This window comes from Scyliorhinus canicula, chromosome 24 (assembly GCF_902713615.1).
Source record: "Scyliorhinus canicula chromosome 24, sScyCan1.1, whole genome shotgun sequence".
Lineage (NCBI taxonomy): Eukaryota > Metazoa > Chordata > Chondrichthyes > Carcharhiniformes > Scyliorhinidae > Scyliorhinus > Scyliorhinus canicula.
This window is the reverse complement of record NC_052169.1, coordinates 2,421,761-2,439,362: the sequence shown is the minus strand read 5'-3', so window position 1 is coordinate 2,439,362 and position 17,602 is coordinate 2,421,761. Positions and strand designations below refer to the sequence as shown.

General features: G+C 49.6%; 1 protein-coding gene across 2 annotated transcripts in view; it reads left to right on the top strand.

Annotated features, from left to right (window-relative positions):
- The window catches only part of LOC119956828 (leucine-rich repeat and immunoglobulin-like domain-containing nogo receptor-interacting protein 1), a 505,354-nt gene that overhangs the window by 37,686 nt on the left and 450,066 nt on the right, over positions 1-17,602 (top strand). Inside the window, exon 2 of one of the 2 annotated variants that reach the window (XM_038784291.1) lies at positions 17,273-17,455. The exons of the other annotated variant lie outside the window; for it this stretch is intronic. The gene's annotated coding sequence lies outside the window, so the exon portion shown is untranslated. The remainder of the gene's footprint in view (positions 1-17,272; positions 17,456-17,602) is intronic. 2 annotated transcript variants of the gene reach the window in all.

Below are 17,602 nucleotides of genomic sequence, written 5' to 3'. Positions count from 1 at the left end.
TGCTGCGGCTGGGGTCAGCGCTAAAGAGCCTGGCAGCTGTTGCTGTTTCTAAGCTCTCCACTTACCACACGCTCACTGCAGCTACCATGATGGCTCAGAGAAGACCGTTCCTGCACCCGCCCCCCTCCCCCAGGGTCGGGGGTCCGAGGTGGACCCACAGCTCCAGGCCAGTGAGGAGCAGAGGGACACCCTTTTCCCTAGGGTGGGACGCAAACTCAAGCCTGCCCTCTGTCATAATATACATCCAGGTATATGATGGTGTGCAGACAGGCAGTGATTGACACACAGGATGACCAGTCAGCACACAGAACACAGCAGCCAATCACCAGACAGGACACGACCACTATAAAGCCAGAGGGCACCAGGTTTCCCACTCTCTCGGGATGCAGCCTCTGAGACAGTCAGAGCTTGTAAGCTAGCCAGTGACAAACACCATGTGGTAGTCAGTTAGTCTGGTCAGGCTAGCCTCAGGTCTCCAGTCAGTTCAGCATAGTGTCAACCCACAGTTGAACATGTAAAATAGTTTAGATGTTAAATAAGATTGTGTTGCATCTCATCAAGCGTTGGAAGTCTGTCTCTCGCTACACTGCGTCAAACGCAGTCCACATCGACCCAGCCTGCCCAACCCTCCTGAACAGCGCCTGGGATGAGGTGGCAGAGACAATCAGCGCTGCCAGCCTCACCAGTGGAGACGGCTGGTGATACTGAGGGGTGGGGGTCACTGGTGAGGCCTCTGCTCAGAGGCTCCACAGGCCATGGTGCAGGCGTCCTCTGGTTAGGGTGAGCTCTGCTAATGCCCTGCTTCCTCTGCAGTGGGGCAGTGCTTCCGAGTGCCAACACTTGGTGGGCCACTGATTGAGCTTGGTCACGCCCATCCCCTTGCTGATACAGCTGGGGTATGAGGGTGCCCAGAGGGACGGTATCGGTGGGCACCCACATCACAAAGAGGCTCTCTAAACATTTACAGGACATAGCGAGCAGTCAGCAGTCTGAGCAGCCAGGAGCCTGTAAGTAGCAGTGGAGGGATGCATTTCAATAACAATAATAATCATTTATTGTCACAAGTGGGCTTTAATGAAGTTACTGTGAAAGCCCCTAGTTGCCACATTCCGGCGCCTGTTCGGGGAGGCTGGTGCGGGAATTGAACCCAGGCTGCTGACCTTGATCTGCATTACAAGCCAGCTGTTTAGCCCACTGTGCTAAACCAGCCCCCACATACTGCAGCAATGGCGGCCTAAGCCAGGTCAACCCGATCCCGAGAGGGAAAACCCGAGTCTACGGACTTGGCACAAAGTCGCTCCTTGGCCCAGGCAGCATTCCCTTCCCACTCCCCCCTCACCTCCAGCAAGCTCAACAATCTCCGACAGCTTTTCGCAATTGTTTTAGCCTCCCGCTCCCCCTCCGCTGCCATCGCGCCCAGGACCTGCGTGTCAATTCTTGTACTAATTCACACCTGTGAGATAGATACTCAAGAGGGGCGGAGCATCACGAGAGGGCGGAGCATCACGGGGCGGAGCATCACAGGGAGAGGAGCATCACAGGAGGGCGGAGCATCACGGGGAGGAGCATCACAGGGGGGAGCATCACAGGAGGGCGGAGCATCACGGGGAGGAGCATCACAGGGGGGAGCATCACAGGAGGGCGGAGCATCGCGGGGAGGAGCATCGCAGGGGCAGAGCATCACAGGAGGGCGGAGCATCGCGGGGCGGAGCATCACAGGGGCGGAGCATCACAGGGGAGGAGCATCGCAGGGGCGGAGCATCACAGGAGGGCAGAGCATCACAAGGGGCAGAGCATCACGGGAGGGCGGAGCATCACGGGGCGGAGCATCACAAGGGGAGGAGCATCACAAGGGGAGGAGCATCGCAGGGCGAGGAGTATCGCAGGGCGAGGAGTATCGCAGGGGGAGGAGCATCGCAGGGCGAGGAGTATCGCAGGGCGAGGAGTATCGCAGGGGGAGGAGTATCGCAGGGGGAGGAGTATCGTAGGGGGAGGAGTATCGCAGGGGGAGGAGTATCGTAGGGGGAGGAGTATTGCAGGGGGAGGAGTATCGTAGGGTGGGCGGAGTATGAAGTCTCCAAACTGCTACTGATATTAAAATCCATGCAAATGACGGTTTTGCATGGATCTCCTGGTGTGGGGCGCAAACATCGATATCGGCGCCAGCGAGGAACTTGGAGAGTGGCCACGGAATCGGTGCTGGCCGCAAACCTCGACTTTTCAATCGCATGCAATTTTCCGCTCGATTGCAAAGTGCAGAATACAGCCCCAAATTTCACAACCTGCCGAGTTGCGCTTGGAACACTGGTCCCCGGAGCATTAGCCTGGGTCTCTGGGTTACTAGCCCGGTGATAATACCAATAGGCCCTCTCCCACCCCACCCCAGTACCCACCCTCTGTCCTGATTCAGACCCTCTCTGCGTTTCACGTTTCGGTTTTGCCCACCCTCAGTAGATCTGTACGGGGAAGATTGTGGCTCTGTGCTGGGCGCTCTATTTTGGAGACAAAGCTGAGACAGAAATCCCACTGGGAACGGGTGATCGAGCCCAGGTGGAGATATCGGAATTAAACCACGTTGAGGAAATGCCAGTAAAACAGATTGATGATCATCTCGGAACTGATTATTCTGCAGGTAGTCACGGAGCTGAGTTTGAGTGATTCATTTCATTTCATTGTCTTGTATTGTGCCAGTTAAATGGAAACGGTGTCTGGTAATTGGTAACACACGGCTGGTCCGGCTGTCAGAGGAACCACACCCCGCTCAGAAGCTAGATCCATGACGGGGGCTGATGGAGCCAAATTCACAGCTTTATTTCTGATGCCCACCTCCAGCTCTCAGAATAAATATCATCACAGTTCCCCAGCCATGTTCACAATCAGTCACTGTGCAGAGGGGATAAAGCTCCCCTCAAACTGTCAATGAGAAAGATTCTGTAGGAACTGAGTTCAGACTCTCTCCATCCAGTTCCTTGTTCACACACTGTTGTGAAGCCGCTGCTTCAGGGCCATTGTTGCTATAGTTTGGAAGGTCCCTGCTCAATTCCTGCCCATTCTGGCCATTGTATGTGCCTGTGAGCCATTGTAATAAAAAGGTGCTGAGCAGAGCAAGGGTTAACATGGGACTGGAGAACAGCACCGCCACGGTATGATGTATAGAGTCACATGGTAATAGACTCTCTGGAAGCAGTGAGAAACAACACCATGTATGACAGTGTCTGGATTTTGTAAATAGTTAAAGATTAACAATACACGGTTCATGTTTAAACATACAAGCTTCAAGCTCACCATAACTGTAAGAAGTCTTACAACACCAGGTTAAAGTCCAACAGGTTTGTTTCAAATCACTAGCTTTCGGAGCACTGCTCCTTCGGTGAATGAACTGGAGGAAGGAGCAGTGCTCCGAAAGCTAGTGTTTGAAACAAACCTGTTGGACTTTAACCCGGTGTTGTAAGACTTCTTACTGTGCTCACCCCAGTCCAACGGCAGCATCTCCACATCAAAATATATCACATCAGCGGTAATTTGAAAGGTGGCTTTTTTGAAAAATTCATTCATGGGATGCGGGCGTCGCTGGTTAGACCAGCATTGATTGGCCATCCCTAATTGCCCTTCAAAAGGTGGTGGTAAGCTGCCTTCTTGAACCGCTGCAGTCCCTGAGGTGTAGGTACACCCACAGTGCTGTTAGGGAGGGAGTTCCAGGATGTTGCCCCAGTGACAGTGAAGGAACGGCCGATATATTTCCCAGTCAGGGTGGTGAGTGACTCGGAGGGGAACCTCCAGGTGGTGGGGTTCCCAGGTATCTGCTGCTCTTGTCCTTCTAGATGGTAGTGGTCGTGGGTTTGTAAGGTGCTGCCTGAGGAGCCTTGGTGAGTTCGTGCAGTGCATCTTGTAGATGGTATTTCAAGCAATGAACCAAGAACAGTATCACAAGGTGGTGAAAAACTAACAGCAGCTGCAGCGCCCAAGAAGAAAACTTAAAGAAAATGTTTCAGAAGCGTTGCCATAGATGAGGAGTTGAGGAATTCATCCAGAGTTAGTGGACGTCCATCACAAGACCCCTGAGTGATTCAGAGTCATAGACCCTGGACAGCTCATGAGATGGTGAGCACAAATCCCCCCCAAAAAGAAGCTCTAGCTGCATTATGGAATAGGTGGCAGCCCCAGAGATTGTGGCAAGGGGGGGGGGTGGCCATGCTGCACTGACGTTAAATAAAACTCGGCTGGCAAAGGAAAAAGATGAAACTTCCTGAGTTAAAATAAAAGATTGACCCTGAAATTAGTCTCTCGAGCCCCGGGAGGAAACGTCTGCAGCTTCGAAACTATAAATAAAAAGGCAGCCCACGATGGCCAGAGAGCTAAAATCTGACGTTCACAGAGAACATAAACATCTACAGGGGTAAAAGGAAAAAAGAACGAATCGCCCAGAAAGTAAATGCTACTTTCTTGAAGTTTAAAATAAAAAACAAGGTCCACGGTGGCAGGGGTCCTGAAAAAGTGTTGGGCACTCACAACAAAGAATATTGACATCTGCAGACGACCATAAGGTGAAAAAGCGGTTACTGTGCTGAAGGCCTTAAAGGGACAGTAATGTTTAACGCTGCGATCACAAGAAAAAACAACTGGAAGAAAATGAGAAGAGGCCCCATAGAGAGAGCACCAGGAGACCTCAGAGAGAGGAAAATTCCTGATGGAGCATCAGAGGCCCCAGAACAACCAAAAGACCCCAGAACAAAGTAGACAATGTGAAAGTAAACTACAAGATGGTTGCAGACGATGACAATGCAATGAACTGCACGAGCCGAAGAGTTTAGCGCTGAAGACAGAAGTGGCTGATAATTCTGACACAGCACCATTAGGGCCTGGTTTAGCACTGGGCTAAATCGCTGGCTTTGAAAGCTGACCAAGGCAGGCCAGCAGCACGGTTCAATTCCCGTACCAGCCTCCCCGAACATGGGGCCGGAATGTGGCGACAAGGGGCTTTTCACAGTCACTTCATTTGAAGCCTACTTGTGACAATAAGCGATTTTCATTTATCATTTCAAGTGCAACAGCAGACAGCAACGCAGAGTGCGCAGATGTCTGCGAATGAAGGAAAGCTATCTGAGGTACCGCCAGAGATGCAAAATGTGCAAAAAGGTAAATGAAGCTGTTCTGCGGGAAAATGCTTGCGTCACTCCTGAACCGGTAGATTTGAAAATGCAAGATTCAAGCTGAGCCAACGAGACGGCGCACTGAAACCCAGAGTGAGGTGGCAAGAGGGAAGAAAAATAAACAACACAGTTGATCGTCCTTCAAGATCAAATGCAAAAGGAATGCATGACCATCCAGAAACATGAAGAAATGAAGACAGCAGAAGGGAAACAAAGCAGAGGAACCTCGAGGAGACTTTGCTGAATATTATTGCAGAAAGTGTTTTGCCCAGTGGGCGATGGAGATCTGAAACTCACTGTCTGAACGGCCGATAGAGAAAGGAACTAGAACATTTAAAAAGTTCTTGTATTTGTGCTTGACGTGCTGTCACTCACAAGGTTACTGACCGCGAGTCAGAAAGTGGGATTGGGCTGTGGGCCGGCATGGGCACAATGGACTGAATGGCCTCTTTCTGCGCTGTGAATTTTGATAATTCCATGAATTAATCGAGAATAATTGGAAGCAAATTGTTTGAATCATTCCTTCTTCTCTCAGTGTTTTCTGCTTGTCAATGTCACTGTTGTTAGAGAATGAGAATGAAGTCACATCGCGGTAACAGCAGTAGGAACAGAGGTAATTCAGTCCATCCCACAATTCAGTTAGATTCTGGCTCATTCCATTTACCCAAACCTATTCCAGGTTAGGCACGGCACAGTTCGAGAGGGGTTAAAGCTCCCTCTGTCCTACCCCACGCTCGCGAGAAATCCTGTCCTGACCAAACTTATTCCACCGACAATGCTTCTTGGAAGGAGAAAAGACTTTCTAGCCCGTCGATACTGGATGGGAGCCCAGCTTTCAGAGATAAAATGGAACCACTGTCTCGCCCACTGCGTCGGTGAAATGAGTTGTAAATGTTTTCAGGAAGCATCTGGATTTGTGAAGGGAGAGCAGACGGAGGAAGGAGGTGTGAAAAGGACGTGCGTTTATATAGCACCCGTTCCTGACCACAGGGCGCTCCTAAAGTGCTGTGCAGTGGATGAAGCATTTCCAAATGCAGTCTCTGTTGTGACTGGCTTATCCACATCATCACCAGCCACAATCTAGCACAGCAAGCTCCCATAAACAGCAATGTGACAAAGACAAGGCGATCTGCTTTTGCTAATGTTGCTTCATTGCTAAATATTGACCGGGGCACTGGGGACAACTAACGAGTCCCCCTTTGAAATACGAGCCGTCAGATCATTTAGGAGCACCTGACAATTTAACATGTGCCCCAAAAGATTGCAGTTCCAAAAATGTGGATGTCTAAAAAGGACAGTCGGATTGGTTCCAATGATTTTTCACTAAACATTCTCCTGAGATCTTGAGTTATTATTGTAACGGGCGGACTGAGTTCGAGGATAGATTCCAAAGCTATTGCTTTGGGCGCCGTTGTACTGATTCTTCGTTTTCCTGTTTCCTGGTGCCTTTGCAGTGTTTTGTTTCTGTATGAGGAGAAGGCGGGATGTGTGCGAGAGGTTGTTGGTGATGATGGATAAGCTTGGTCAGAGGTCAGAGCAATCAGTGTCGCTGACACGTTGATGGGGTGGTGTGTGAGTGCGTTTGCTCAGAGAACTTCAGGGAATAAAATTCCTTCTAAATGTCAGCTGGAAATTGAAACAGCCTCCTAGCCCCCAGACGTGATCTCGGTTATTGCTGTGTGCCCCTGCGGAGACGCCCAGCCAACAAAAAGATTAGAAATCTCAGGCAAACGGATCCAGACGCTGCACTGGGACAGTGACAGTCCATCACATGGGAAATCTCAGCAGAGTATCGAGGTCTCTCAGTTATCCCGACGTTCAGGACCCCATGGACCCCCAGCTCAGGCACTCAGCATTTTTCTTCAAGCCGGAATGGAATGTGAGCAAAAGTATTGGCGTTAGCAAAGACATCTTTCCTCTCCCCGTCTCCTCTCATCTTCTTTGGATGTGTGAGGGCCTTGAATTCCCATGGAACCAAACTTTGGTCTTCATCAATATACAACAGGAACTGGCAGAGAGCATTTCTACTGGGTGACGCACCCTGGCAAAGAGACACATGTTCATGAACAATCAGGCTCTATCACAGGATCACAATCATCATTTAGAACATAGAGTGCAGAAGGAGGCCATTCGGCCCATCAAATCTGCACCGACCCCCATTTAAGCCCTCACTTCCACCCTATTCCTGTAACCAAATAACCCCTCCTAACTTTTTTTGGTCACTAAGGGCAATTTATCATGGCCAATCCACCTAACCTGCACGTCTTTGGACTGTGGGAGGAAACCAGAGCACCCGGAGGAAACCCACGCAGACACGGGGAGAACGTGCAGACTCCGCACAGACAGTGACCCAGCAGGGAATCGAACCTGGGACCCTGGCGCTGTGAAGCCACAGTGCTATCCACTTGTGCTACCGTGCTGCCCACATTTCATTAACCTCAAGAAATGCATTGATTTCTGTCTTGAATGTGCTCAGTGCTTGAGCTTTCCACAGCCCCCTGGGGTAGAGAATTTCAAAGCGTCATATCGATCTGAAATGTTCTGCCACTCGCTCTGAAATTGTGCCCTTCAGCCCCTGACTCCCAGCCAGGGGAAACATCCACATCTATCCTATTGAACCCTGAACAGATTTTCTAAGTTTCACTGGGATCACCTCTCATTTTTCAAAACTGGAGAATACAGTCGTGGTCTCCTCAATCTCTCTTTGTTAGATTGTCCCACCATCCGGGGGATTAGTCTGCTGAACCTCGATTGTACTCCCTCAATGACAAGTATGAGGAAACCAAAACAATGCACAATATTCCAGGTCAGGCCTCACCAATGCTGTATGCAATTACAACAAGATATCTTTGCTCCTGTACTCAAATCTACTCATGACAAAGACCAACATTCTATTAGCCTTCCTGATTGCTCACTGTACCTGCAGGCTAGCTTTTAGTCAGTCATGGACAAGAAGGGCACCCTGTCCTTTTGCACACCAACACTTCCCAAACCCTCACCATTTAAGAAATACTCTGCCTTTCTGTTTTTTCGACTAAAGTGAATAACGTCACGTTTATTCACATTCAAGATCTGTTCAAGAGCCCTTGAAGCCTCCTCACAACTCGCACTCCCACCTAGTTTTGCGACATGAGCAAATTTGATAATTACTACATTTGATCCCCACATCCAAACCACGCATACAGATTGTGAAGAGCTGCGGCCCCAGCACTAATCCTTGTGCTACCCTACCTAGTAACAGCCTGGCACCCTGGGAATGATCCGTTTATTCCTACTCTCTACATTCCGTCGGTTAACCAATTGTCGATCCATACAAGTAAACTTTCCCCGTGCGCTCGAATTTTATTGACTAACCTCCTGTGTGGGACCTTATCAAAAGCCTTCTGAAAATCTAAATACACCACATCCACAGGTTCCCCTTTATCTATGCTGCATGTAACTTCCTCAAAAAAAAACGGTTTCATAGAATTTACAGTGTCGAAGGAGGCTATTAAGCCCATTGAGTCTGCACCAGCCCTTGGAAAGAGCCCACATCTCCACCCTATCCCCGTAACCCAGCAACCCCACCTATCCTTTTTGGACACTAAGGGCAATTTAGCACAGCTAATCCACCTAACCTGCACATCTTTGGACTGTGGGAGGAAACCGGAGCACCCGGAGGAAACCCACGCAGACACGGGAAGAACGTGCAAACTCCACACAGACAGTCACCCGAGGTTGAAATTGAACCCGGGACACTGGAGCTGTGAGGCAGCAGTGCTAACCACTGTGCTACCGTGCCGCCCATGTTTGTCAAACATATTTCCCTTTTATAAATCCTTGTTGACGCTGCGCAATCATATCATTAGTTTCCAAGTACCCAGTTATCACATCATTTAGAATAGATTCTAACATTTCTCCTGCTACTGACATCAAACTAACAGTGGGGGTTATATCTGCTACTTTCTAGTCCACAGGAAACATTCTACAATTTATAGAATTTTGAAAGATAATCACCAATATATCTACTATTTCACCACCTCCTTCAACAAGCTCATCTGATCTAGCAGAATTATCAACCATCAGCCCAATTAACTCTTCAAGTACTACCTCATTATTACTATTAATACCTCGGATCCTCTTTACTAATACTAATTCCTGTCAGTTCATCAGTTTCACAACTTAGTATTTCTGGGAGATTTGCAGTATCTTCTGTGAAGGCAGACACAAAATCATTGTTTAGTTACTCCACCATTTTCTTATTCCCAATCCTCAGGTTTGACCCTTATTCTGGTAACTTTAGAAGCCACTTAGAACAGACAGAAGCTTTTTCCCAGGGTAGAGGGGTCAATTACTAGGGGACATAGGCTTAAGGTGTGAGGAGCAAATTTAGAGGAATTGTGCGAGGCAGGTTTTTTTACACAGAGAGTAGTGGGTGCCTGGAACTCGCTGCCGGAGGAGGTGGTGGAAGCAGGGACGATAGTGACATTTAAGGTGCATCTTGACAAATACATGGATAGGATGGGAATAGAGGGTTACGGAACGCAGTTGTGCAGAAGGTTATAGGTTAGATGGGCAGCATGGTCGGCACAGGCTTGGAGGGCCGAAGGGCCTGTTCCAATGTTGTACTGTTCTTTGTTCTTTGATCCAATGCAATCTTTAATGTCCTTGGTTAGCCATTGTTGGTTCCTCCAGTTGGATTTTTGTGTCTTTGAGCAATGTATGTTTGGTGTAGACCGTGCGATATTTCTCAGAATACTAACCATGCCTGTCCCGTCAATTGTTTGAGTGGATTTTCCCAGTCCACCGAAGCCACCTTGTCCAATCCTATGTCACCTTCATTCTGATCTAAGTTTCACAATGAACCACATCTTTTTCAATCTTAATTTCAATCTTAATCTTAATCACTTTCAATATTATCACAGCAGAGAACCTGGTGTTCCTCTGTTTTGGAGTCACAGAACCGTGCAAGGTTTTTCACGAGGCAGTAATGTAACTGTGTGACTGCCGTCTGTGCTTCCCGAGCACAGTTCCTGACCTGATTTCCAAGCAGAGAAGCTATTGCATTGGGATAGAGGTACGGGCAGCAGGTGGAGACTAGATCGAGGCTGACTGTCACACCCTGAATGGATGAAGAGGTTTGTCAGGGTCATTTCCCTGCTCTTCCCCGATATGCACAATCCCACTTGTGCCTGTTCCACTATTCCATGAGAACACGGATCGAGTTCTCGTATGGGGCCTCACGGTAGCTAGGGGCCTCACGGTAGCATGGTGGTTAGCATCAATGTTTCACAGCTCCAGGGTCCCAGGTTCGATTCCCGGCTGGGTCACTGTCTGTGTGGAGTCTGCACGTCCTCCCCGTGTGTGCGTGGGTTTCCTCCGGGTGCTCCGGTTTCCTCCCACAGTCCAAAGATGTGCGGGTTAGGTGGATTGGCCATGCTAAATTGCCCGTAGTGTAAGGTTAATGGGGGGATTGTTGGGTTACGGGTATACGGGTTTCGTGGGTTTAAGTAGGGTGATCATTGCTCGGCACAACATCGAGGGCCGAAGGGCCTGTTCTGTGCTGTACTGTTCTATGTTCTATGTTCTATGAGTGTTAATGTAAACCTACTTGTGACAGTAATAAAGGTTATTGTTAGTATTATTGTTGTCTGTACCTGTCTACACCTCTTCTGTAACCCTTAGCATCTTTGCCTAACAAAAGTCCGTTTTAAAGGTTCCAGTTGAGAGTGTTTGCGGGACAGAGTTCCAGATTTCCTCCACGCTCTGAGTGAAGAAATATTTCCCGGGAGTCTGGAACTCACTGCCTGAAAGGGGGATGGAGGCAGAGACCCTTAGAACATTTCAGAAGTATTTAGATGTGCGCTTGCGATCCCAGGGCAGACACGGCTGTGGGACCAGTGCTGGGAAATGGGATTAGAATAGTTAGGTGGTTGATTTTGACCGGGCCAGATACGATGGGCCGAATGGCCTTTTCTGTGCCGTAGACCTCTCTGACCGTATGACTATGACAACACCCCTGCTATACCTGCCTCTCACTTCAAATCTCTGTTTAGATCAGCCCCCACCCAACCCTCACTCCATTGGAGGCACTAACCTGTCTTTCTCGTGTCATATTGAATACAGCCAAGGTGATAAATGTGTTAAATTGATGTTCATCCATTACTTAAAAACACTCATATCCACACACACTCTCTTACACACTCCACTCACTCATACCCTTACACTCTCACACTAACTCCCACCCTTACACTCTCACACTAACTCCCACCCTTACACACTCACTCACACCATCACATACTCACTCATACCCTTACACAAACTCAAACTTCGCAACCTCAGAACGCAGATACAGAGTAAAGCTCCCTCTACACTGTCCCCATCAAACACTCCCAGGACAGGTACAGCCCCCCCCCCCCCCAGAAGGGAGACCCATCCCTGGAAGCTCCCCATTACCCAAGCCTCTGTCTGGAAGCTGGAGAACAGTCCAGACAGAGGCAGTGAAAAACAAACCACTGCTTTAACACTCACCTGTGTCTGATGTTCTTTGTGGTTCAGATCCTAGGATGGTTGGCGTAGTCTTCACAAAGATCACAAATAGCTTTTATATTAAACAAAGCTAAAGATTTATTTACACTACTCAATTGACTTCTACTCTATATAATAAATAATTGATAATAAATATACAATCTACACTCATCTACCACTAATCTCTACACTAATACAACAACTATGATCTGCTCTCACTCACACTATCTTTGCTACAGTCTTTCTCCGAGCCTTCTCCTCAACACTCTCCCAGAAGGCTTAGCATCGATGCTTTATCTCGTTCTGCATCTAGCTCCCTCTAGTGGTTGATTGGGACATAACATTAACCCTTACAGTTCTGTACATTTCTCATAATGTCACACTGGGCTGACTGAGGCAGAGGAAGCAGCACCTGTCAGTTCCTGGAAAGAGAAACCCAGTCAGCTGGCTCTCCACTGCCAGCAGCAGGGTTGAGAATTCAGATCAGTATCTAAGCACGAGAGAGAGAGAGAGAGAGAGAGCGCAAGAGTGAAAGCGAGAAAGAGGCTAAGGGAGAGATAGGGTGAGCGAGAGAGAGAGGAGGCACGAGAAAGTGAATGAGAAAGAGGGTGAGAGAAAGCGAGAGAGAGTGAATCAGAGAGTAAAGGAGAAAGAGAGTCAGAGAGAGAGAATCAGAGTGAAAGAGAAAGAGGTTGAGAGAGAGCGAGAGTGAGAGAGAGAAGGCGAGAGAGAGTGAATGAGAAAGAGGGTGAGAGAGAGAGAGAATCAGAGAGTGAAAGAAAAAGAAGTTGAGAGAGCGAGAGTGAGAGAGAAGGCGAGAGACAGTGAATGAGAAAGAGGGTGAGAGAGAGAGAGAATCAGAGAGTGAAAGAGAAAGAGGTTGAGAGAGAGCAAGAGAGAGAGAGAAGGCGAGAGAGAGAGTTAATGAGAAAGAGGGTGAGAGAGAGAGAGAATCAGAGATTGATAGAGAAAGATGTTGAGAGAGAGTGAGAGTGAGAGAGATCGAGAGAGCGTGTAAAGGAGAGATGGATATTTTGAAAAGGAAATCAAGATGAACATTGTGGAAAATGACAAGGGATTCCTTGAATACATTTGCTGCCTGCTCTTTACAAAGAAGCTGTTTCTTGAAGGATGAGACGAGTGGGTTTGGGTTGAGTAATGGAGACATATTCTTGCCACAAGTTGTAATGCCCAGGATGTTAAGAACATCTCGACTGTTTTGAAAGTTGTAGAATGCACCCCAGTGAATTGTGAAGATGGTCTTTAAGAAGTAGGAGTAGTTACATTACTGTCAGCCCCACATCCACGAGGGAATGAGTAATTGAATCAAGTATGTTTTAAAATAAAAACATTTTATGCTCTTAAAGCCAAGCCCATTCAATTAATCTGGAGAGGGCTTCTGTCACATTCAAAAGAACAGAAGAAATATGAGTTGGAGTTGGCCATTCAGCCCTTCAGGACTCCCCTACCATTCAACAAGACCATGGCTGATCACCCTGAGCTCTCCCTTTCCAATATTATCTGCCGATGGTTTTATTGTGGCTGTGATCTGAAGATCCCGGCAGCGTGTCCGGATGGGAAACCCCAGTCTCAGTGCCCCTTTCGCCCGTTGGTAAGAGCCATGAACATTTCTCCCCTTTTTCCTGGAAGGAACGGTGGAGGAGGTGGGAGGAGGTTCAGACTATACACAAACTTGCTCCTTATTAAACCATTCGCTAAACTGACTGAACATTTCCTAATGAGTGCTGAGCGATCCAGGTGTAATCCACCTGGAGAAGGCCCTGTGTGTGTGTGGACCTGTTGTGTTAAACATTAAGACCTTGTTGATCTAGTTATTATAGCGAGACAATATTATCCACTGGAAGAATCCTTCTGATGTCACGCTCGGCGATCTGAAAGAAAATATTTTTAAAATGACATAATTAACAGCCGCACATCTTGTTCAATATGAAATCTGTTTCCGTATTGAATTATCACTGAATTTCATCTTTTTCTTCACCCATTCAGAATCAGCTCTTGGAGCTGGGTAATGTCACTGGGGCTTGGGGGATAGAGCTGCTGCATTCAGTAGTCTGTAGAGCTCCTATAGCCTGTGGGCCTGTAGACCTCCTGTTGTCTATGGGCCTGTAGACCTCCTGTTGTCTATGGGCCTGTAGACCTCCTGTTGTCTATGGGCCTGTAGACCTCCTGTTGTCTATGGGCCTGTAGACCTCCTGTTGTCTATGGGCCTGTAGAGCTCCTGTTGTCTATGGGCCTGTAGACCTCCTGTTGTCTATGGGCCTGTAGATCTCCTGTTATCTATGGGCCTGTAGACCTCCTGTTATCTATGGGCCTGTAGATCTCCTGTTGTCTATGGGCCTGTAGACCTCCTGTTATCTATGGGCCTGTAGACCTCCTGTTATCTATGGGCCTGTAGATCTCCTGCTGTCTATGGGCCTGTAGACCTCCTATAGCCTGTGGGCCTGTAGAACGCCTGTAGTCTGTGGGCCTGTAGAGCTCCTATAGTCTATAGGCCTGTGGTAGTCACCACTGTTGTATTATATTGTATATACTGGTATTACGGTAAGGCCCCTGTACTACAGGTACGGGGGTAGATCCCTTCCTGCTGACTCCGCCCAGTAGGCGGAGTATAAATGTGTGTGCTCTCCGAACAGCAGCCATTTTGCCCAGCTGCTGCAGGAGGCCACACATCTCTGTGTCATTAAGCCTCGATTACACCCTACTCTCGTCTCGTCATAATTGATAGGGCATCAGAGCCTGTAGACCTCCTGTAGTCCTGTCGAGTTCCTGTAGGTCTGGGCCTGTAGAGTTCCTGTAGGTCTGTGGGCCTGTAGAGTTCCTGTAGGTCTGGGCCTGTAGAGTTCCTGTAGGTCTGGGCCTGTAGAGTTCCTGTGTACTGTCAGAGCTTGGGTGTTGTGTTCCAGGCGCCTGTATGGCATGGCCTGCGTGGCGCACTATATCCTGATTCGGTTGGCCACCCATTTTATGCCCTCATTCGATACTCTTCACGAAGCCCATTGGACAGGACCTGGAAGAAGGAGAAAGCCCATTCCACTCTGGGGTCCCAGCTGACTCCAGACCATTTTACCCATTATCCCTGCGTATCTTCATGCCATTTATGATGTAATTTAAGCAATGGCCATTTAATCATCCAGATCATTGTGGAGGTGAAGTTTGGGATATTATGGGGGGGCGGGAAGGAGAGGGGGTGCTGGGGGTGGGTAAGTGGGGGTGTCCGGTGAAAACATTCCCCAGTGTGTGTGGCAGAAAACTCCTAATGGGTTAACAACACCATTCCACAGTACACCAGCTGACCCTGCAGCATGCACCATCTCTGTGATTTATCATCTCCCTTTTATACACACTGTAATCAAAGCTCACAGGATATTTTTATTTCACTTCCCTGATCCGAGCTCCTTTTGATAAATAACACCCAGGCTCAGCTCGATGCTGCAACACAAACTTCCACAAAAGCACCCATTTTTCATACATAAGCCTGAAGATTACTCGTATAAAATCTCTTGATAAGGCAAAGCTCAAAATTCTAAAATGTGGTGCATGATATTTCCAGGGGGAGCCAGCAGTCTAGTAGCTGTGATTTTAATCTCTCTCTCTGTGATGCTGCAGACTCTGCGCTGACCGACGCGGTTCACCCACAGCGCAGCGACAGAGCGACTACTCCGGCCTCGTCACGCGGTCCTCCACCGCCCCCCCCCCCCCTCCCCCGCATCCCAGACCTCCTCCGTCTGAACCACTAGACTTTCATAGCTGTTGGAATTCCAGAGCTTAGGGTCGAGGCAATGAAGGTACAGGACGGCACGGTAGCACAGTGGGTAGCACAGTGGTTAGCACTGGGTCCCAGGTTCGATTCCGGCTTGGGTCACTGCCTGTGCAGAGTCTGCACATCCTCCCCGTGTGTGCGTGGGTTTCCTCCGGGAGCTCCGGTTTCCTCCCACAGTCCAAAGGTGTGCAGGTTAGGTGGATTGGCCATGATAAATTGTCCCTTAGTGTCCAAAAAGTTTAGGAGGGGTTATTGGGATGGGGGGATAGGGTGGAAGTGAGGGCTTAAGTGGGTCGGTGCAGACTCGATGGGCCGAATGACCTCCCTCTGTGAGACATGTCTCGCTGTCAGATGGGAATGGCCGAGGTGCCGAGGCGCCTGTCCCAGTCACTGAGGGGCATCACCGAGGGCATCAACACGATGGTGCGGACCATGGGGAGCCGCCAGGGCTGGCAGAGCCAGATGATGCAGGGGCAGCCGGGGTTCGAACCAGCTTCCTCGCCATCCCAAGGTGAATCCCAGGGCCCTATGGGCACCGACCGGGAGGAGGGGACGCCGGATGCCAACCTGGACCCGTCCTATGGAGCGGCAATGGTGGCCACCAGCTCCCCCAAGTTCCACCCCATGAGGCCACGTCTACATCCAGCACACGGGACAGGGCGGCACGGCCGTGTATGTGCCACCGACAAGTGAGCCGGGGGCCCTCAGACATGCCCGCCAGGGGCATCGAAGGCCACGGGACGAGGTAAGCAGCTGGCGTCCTCCACCTCAGATGTGCACCCTGGGGACACACCTCGAGTTAGTGGCAGAGCGAGGAGGGCAAAGCACATCGCGGATCACTGAGGGCACCGGGGGAGGGGGCTGGGGGTGGGGGAGGGTGTGAGGGGCAGGGTGAGGGGGGGTGTTGGGAGGGGGGGGGGTGGGATCATCGGGAGGATGAGGAATTGTAAAACACATTAAACACCCTGAGCACAACCCGACGATGCCTCTGTCACTTTCGTCCGCAATGCGGGCAGACTTCCGAACTCGTTGCCCATCTCTCCAGACACCCCCCCCCCCCCCCCCCCCCGCCCCCCCCCCCCCTCCCCCCACCCCCCGGACACTCGGTCATAACATCATCTGGATCGGGCGCAGGTCCTCCAGCCATGGACATGTTCCCGGACCTGTGTCCCATCCACTGGGTGTTCGGATGTTGCCTGCTGCGTGTGTGTGGTGTCATCTCCGCAAGTGTTCAGGCACAGTGTCCAGGCATCACGGTCTGGTTTGGATGCCAGGCCATGACTCCCCCAAGCTACATGTCCCACCCACCCACGAGAATCCATTTGGGTTGCGTGAAATGCTCACTTAACCACGATTGCAAATTCCCTGTTCGCAATAGTCGTCAGCCGCATAGCCAGAGGCTTTGGCAGTCGGTGGGTTGTCGGTGGGGCAGATGGGCAGGGACAAGAGTTACCCCGGAACGGGTCCACATGCCACCTGGTGTTGGCATGGTGGTGCCTTAGAGGAGCTTTATGGTTAGTGCTGGCTTGATGGGCTGAATGCCTTGTCTGTACTGTTTGATTCTGTGATTTTTCACCAAAATCTTCAGCTTACCTGTCTTAATATCTCCTGAAGTGCTCAGTGTCAAATTCTGTCTGATAACGTTTGTGTGAGGCGTTTTAAACGTGCTATTTCAATGCAGATTGTTGGGGAGTGAAGCTTACAGACAGTAGGTTTCGGAGACTAAAGCAGAGTCTGACCATAACTCTTCCCCCAGAGCCAGTACGTTGTGTGAAAGGACCTTCATTTTTTGTCTTGAACAGTTCAACATCTCATTTTAATTCCCTCCCCACAGATTGTGTCACTGGGAGTACTGAAGTGAGCTTTTCCAGATGGACCCTGTGTTTTGCAGAGATCTCCCTGGTCTGAAAATATTCCGGTGATTTGAGCTTTGGACTACTTCCCGCTGTGTCTCCCAGCAACCCCTGCATTGAGGCACCATTCCCATCGAGCCCGGAAGCCCACGGGAAACAAGCAGGTAAGAGCAAACTGAGAGCTGAAGGGAAAATTGACAAAAGAGCTGATGAAAGGACCCAAACAGGTGGCTGAGTTTGGCCACGTGATACCTGTACTCTTGGAAGTTAGCCCATTGCTTTCAGATCCAGTCAGGTCAGAGCACTTGTTT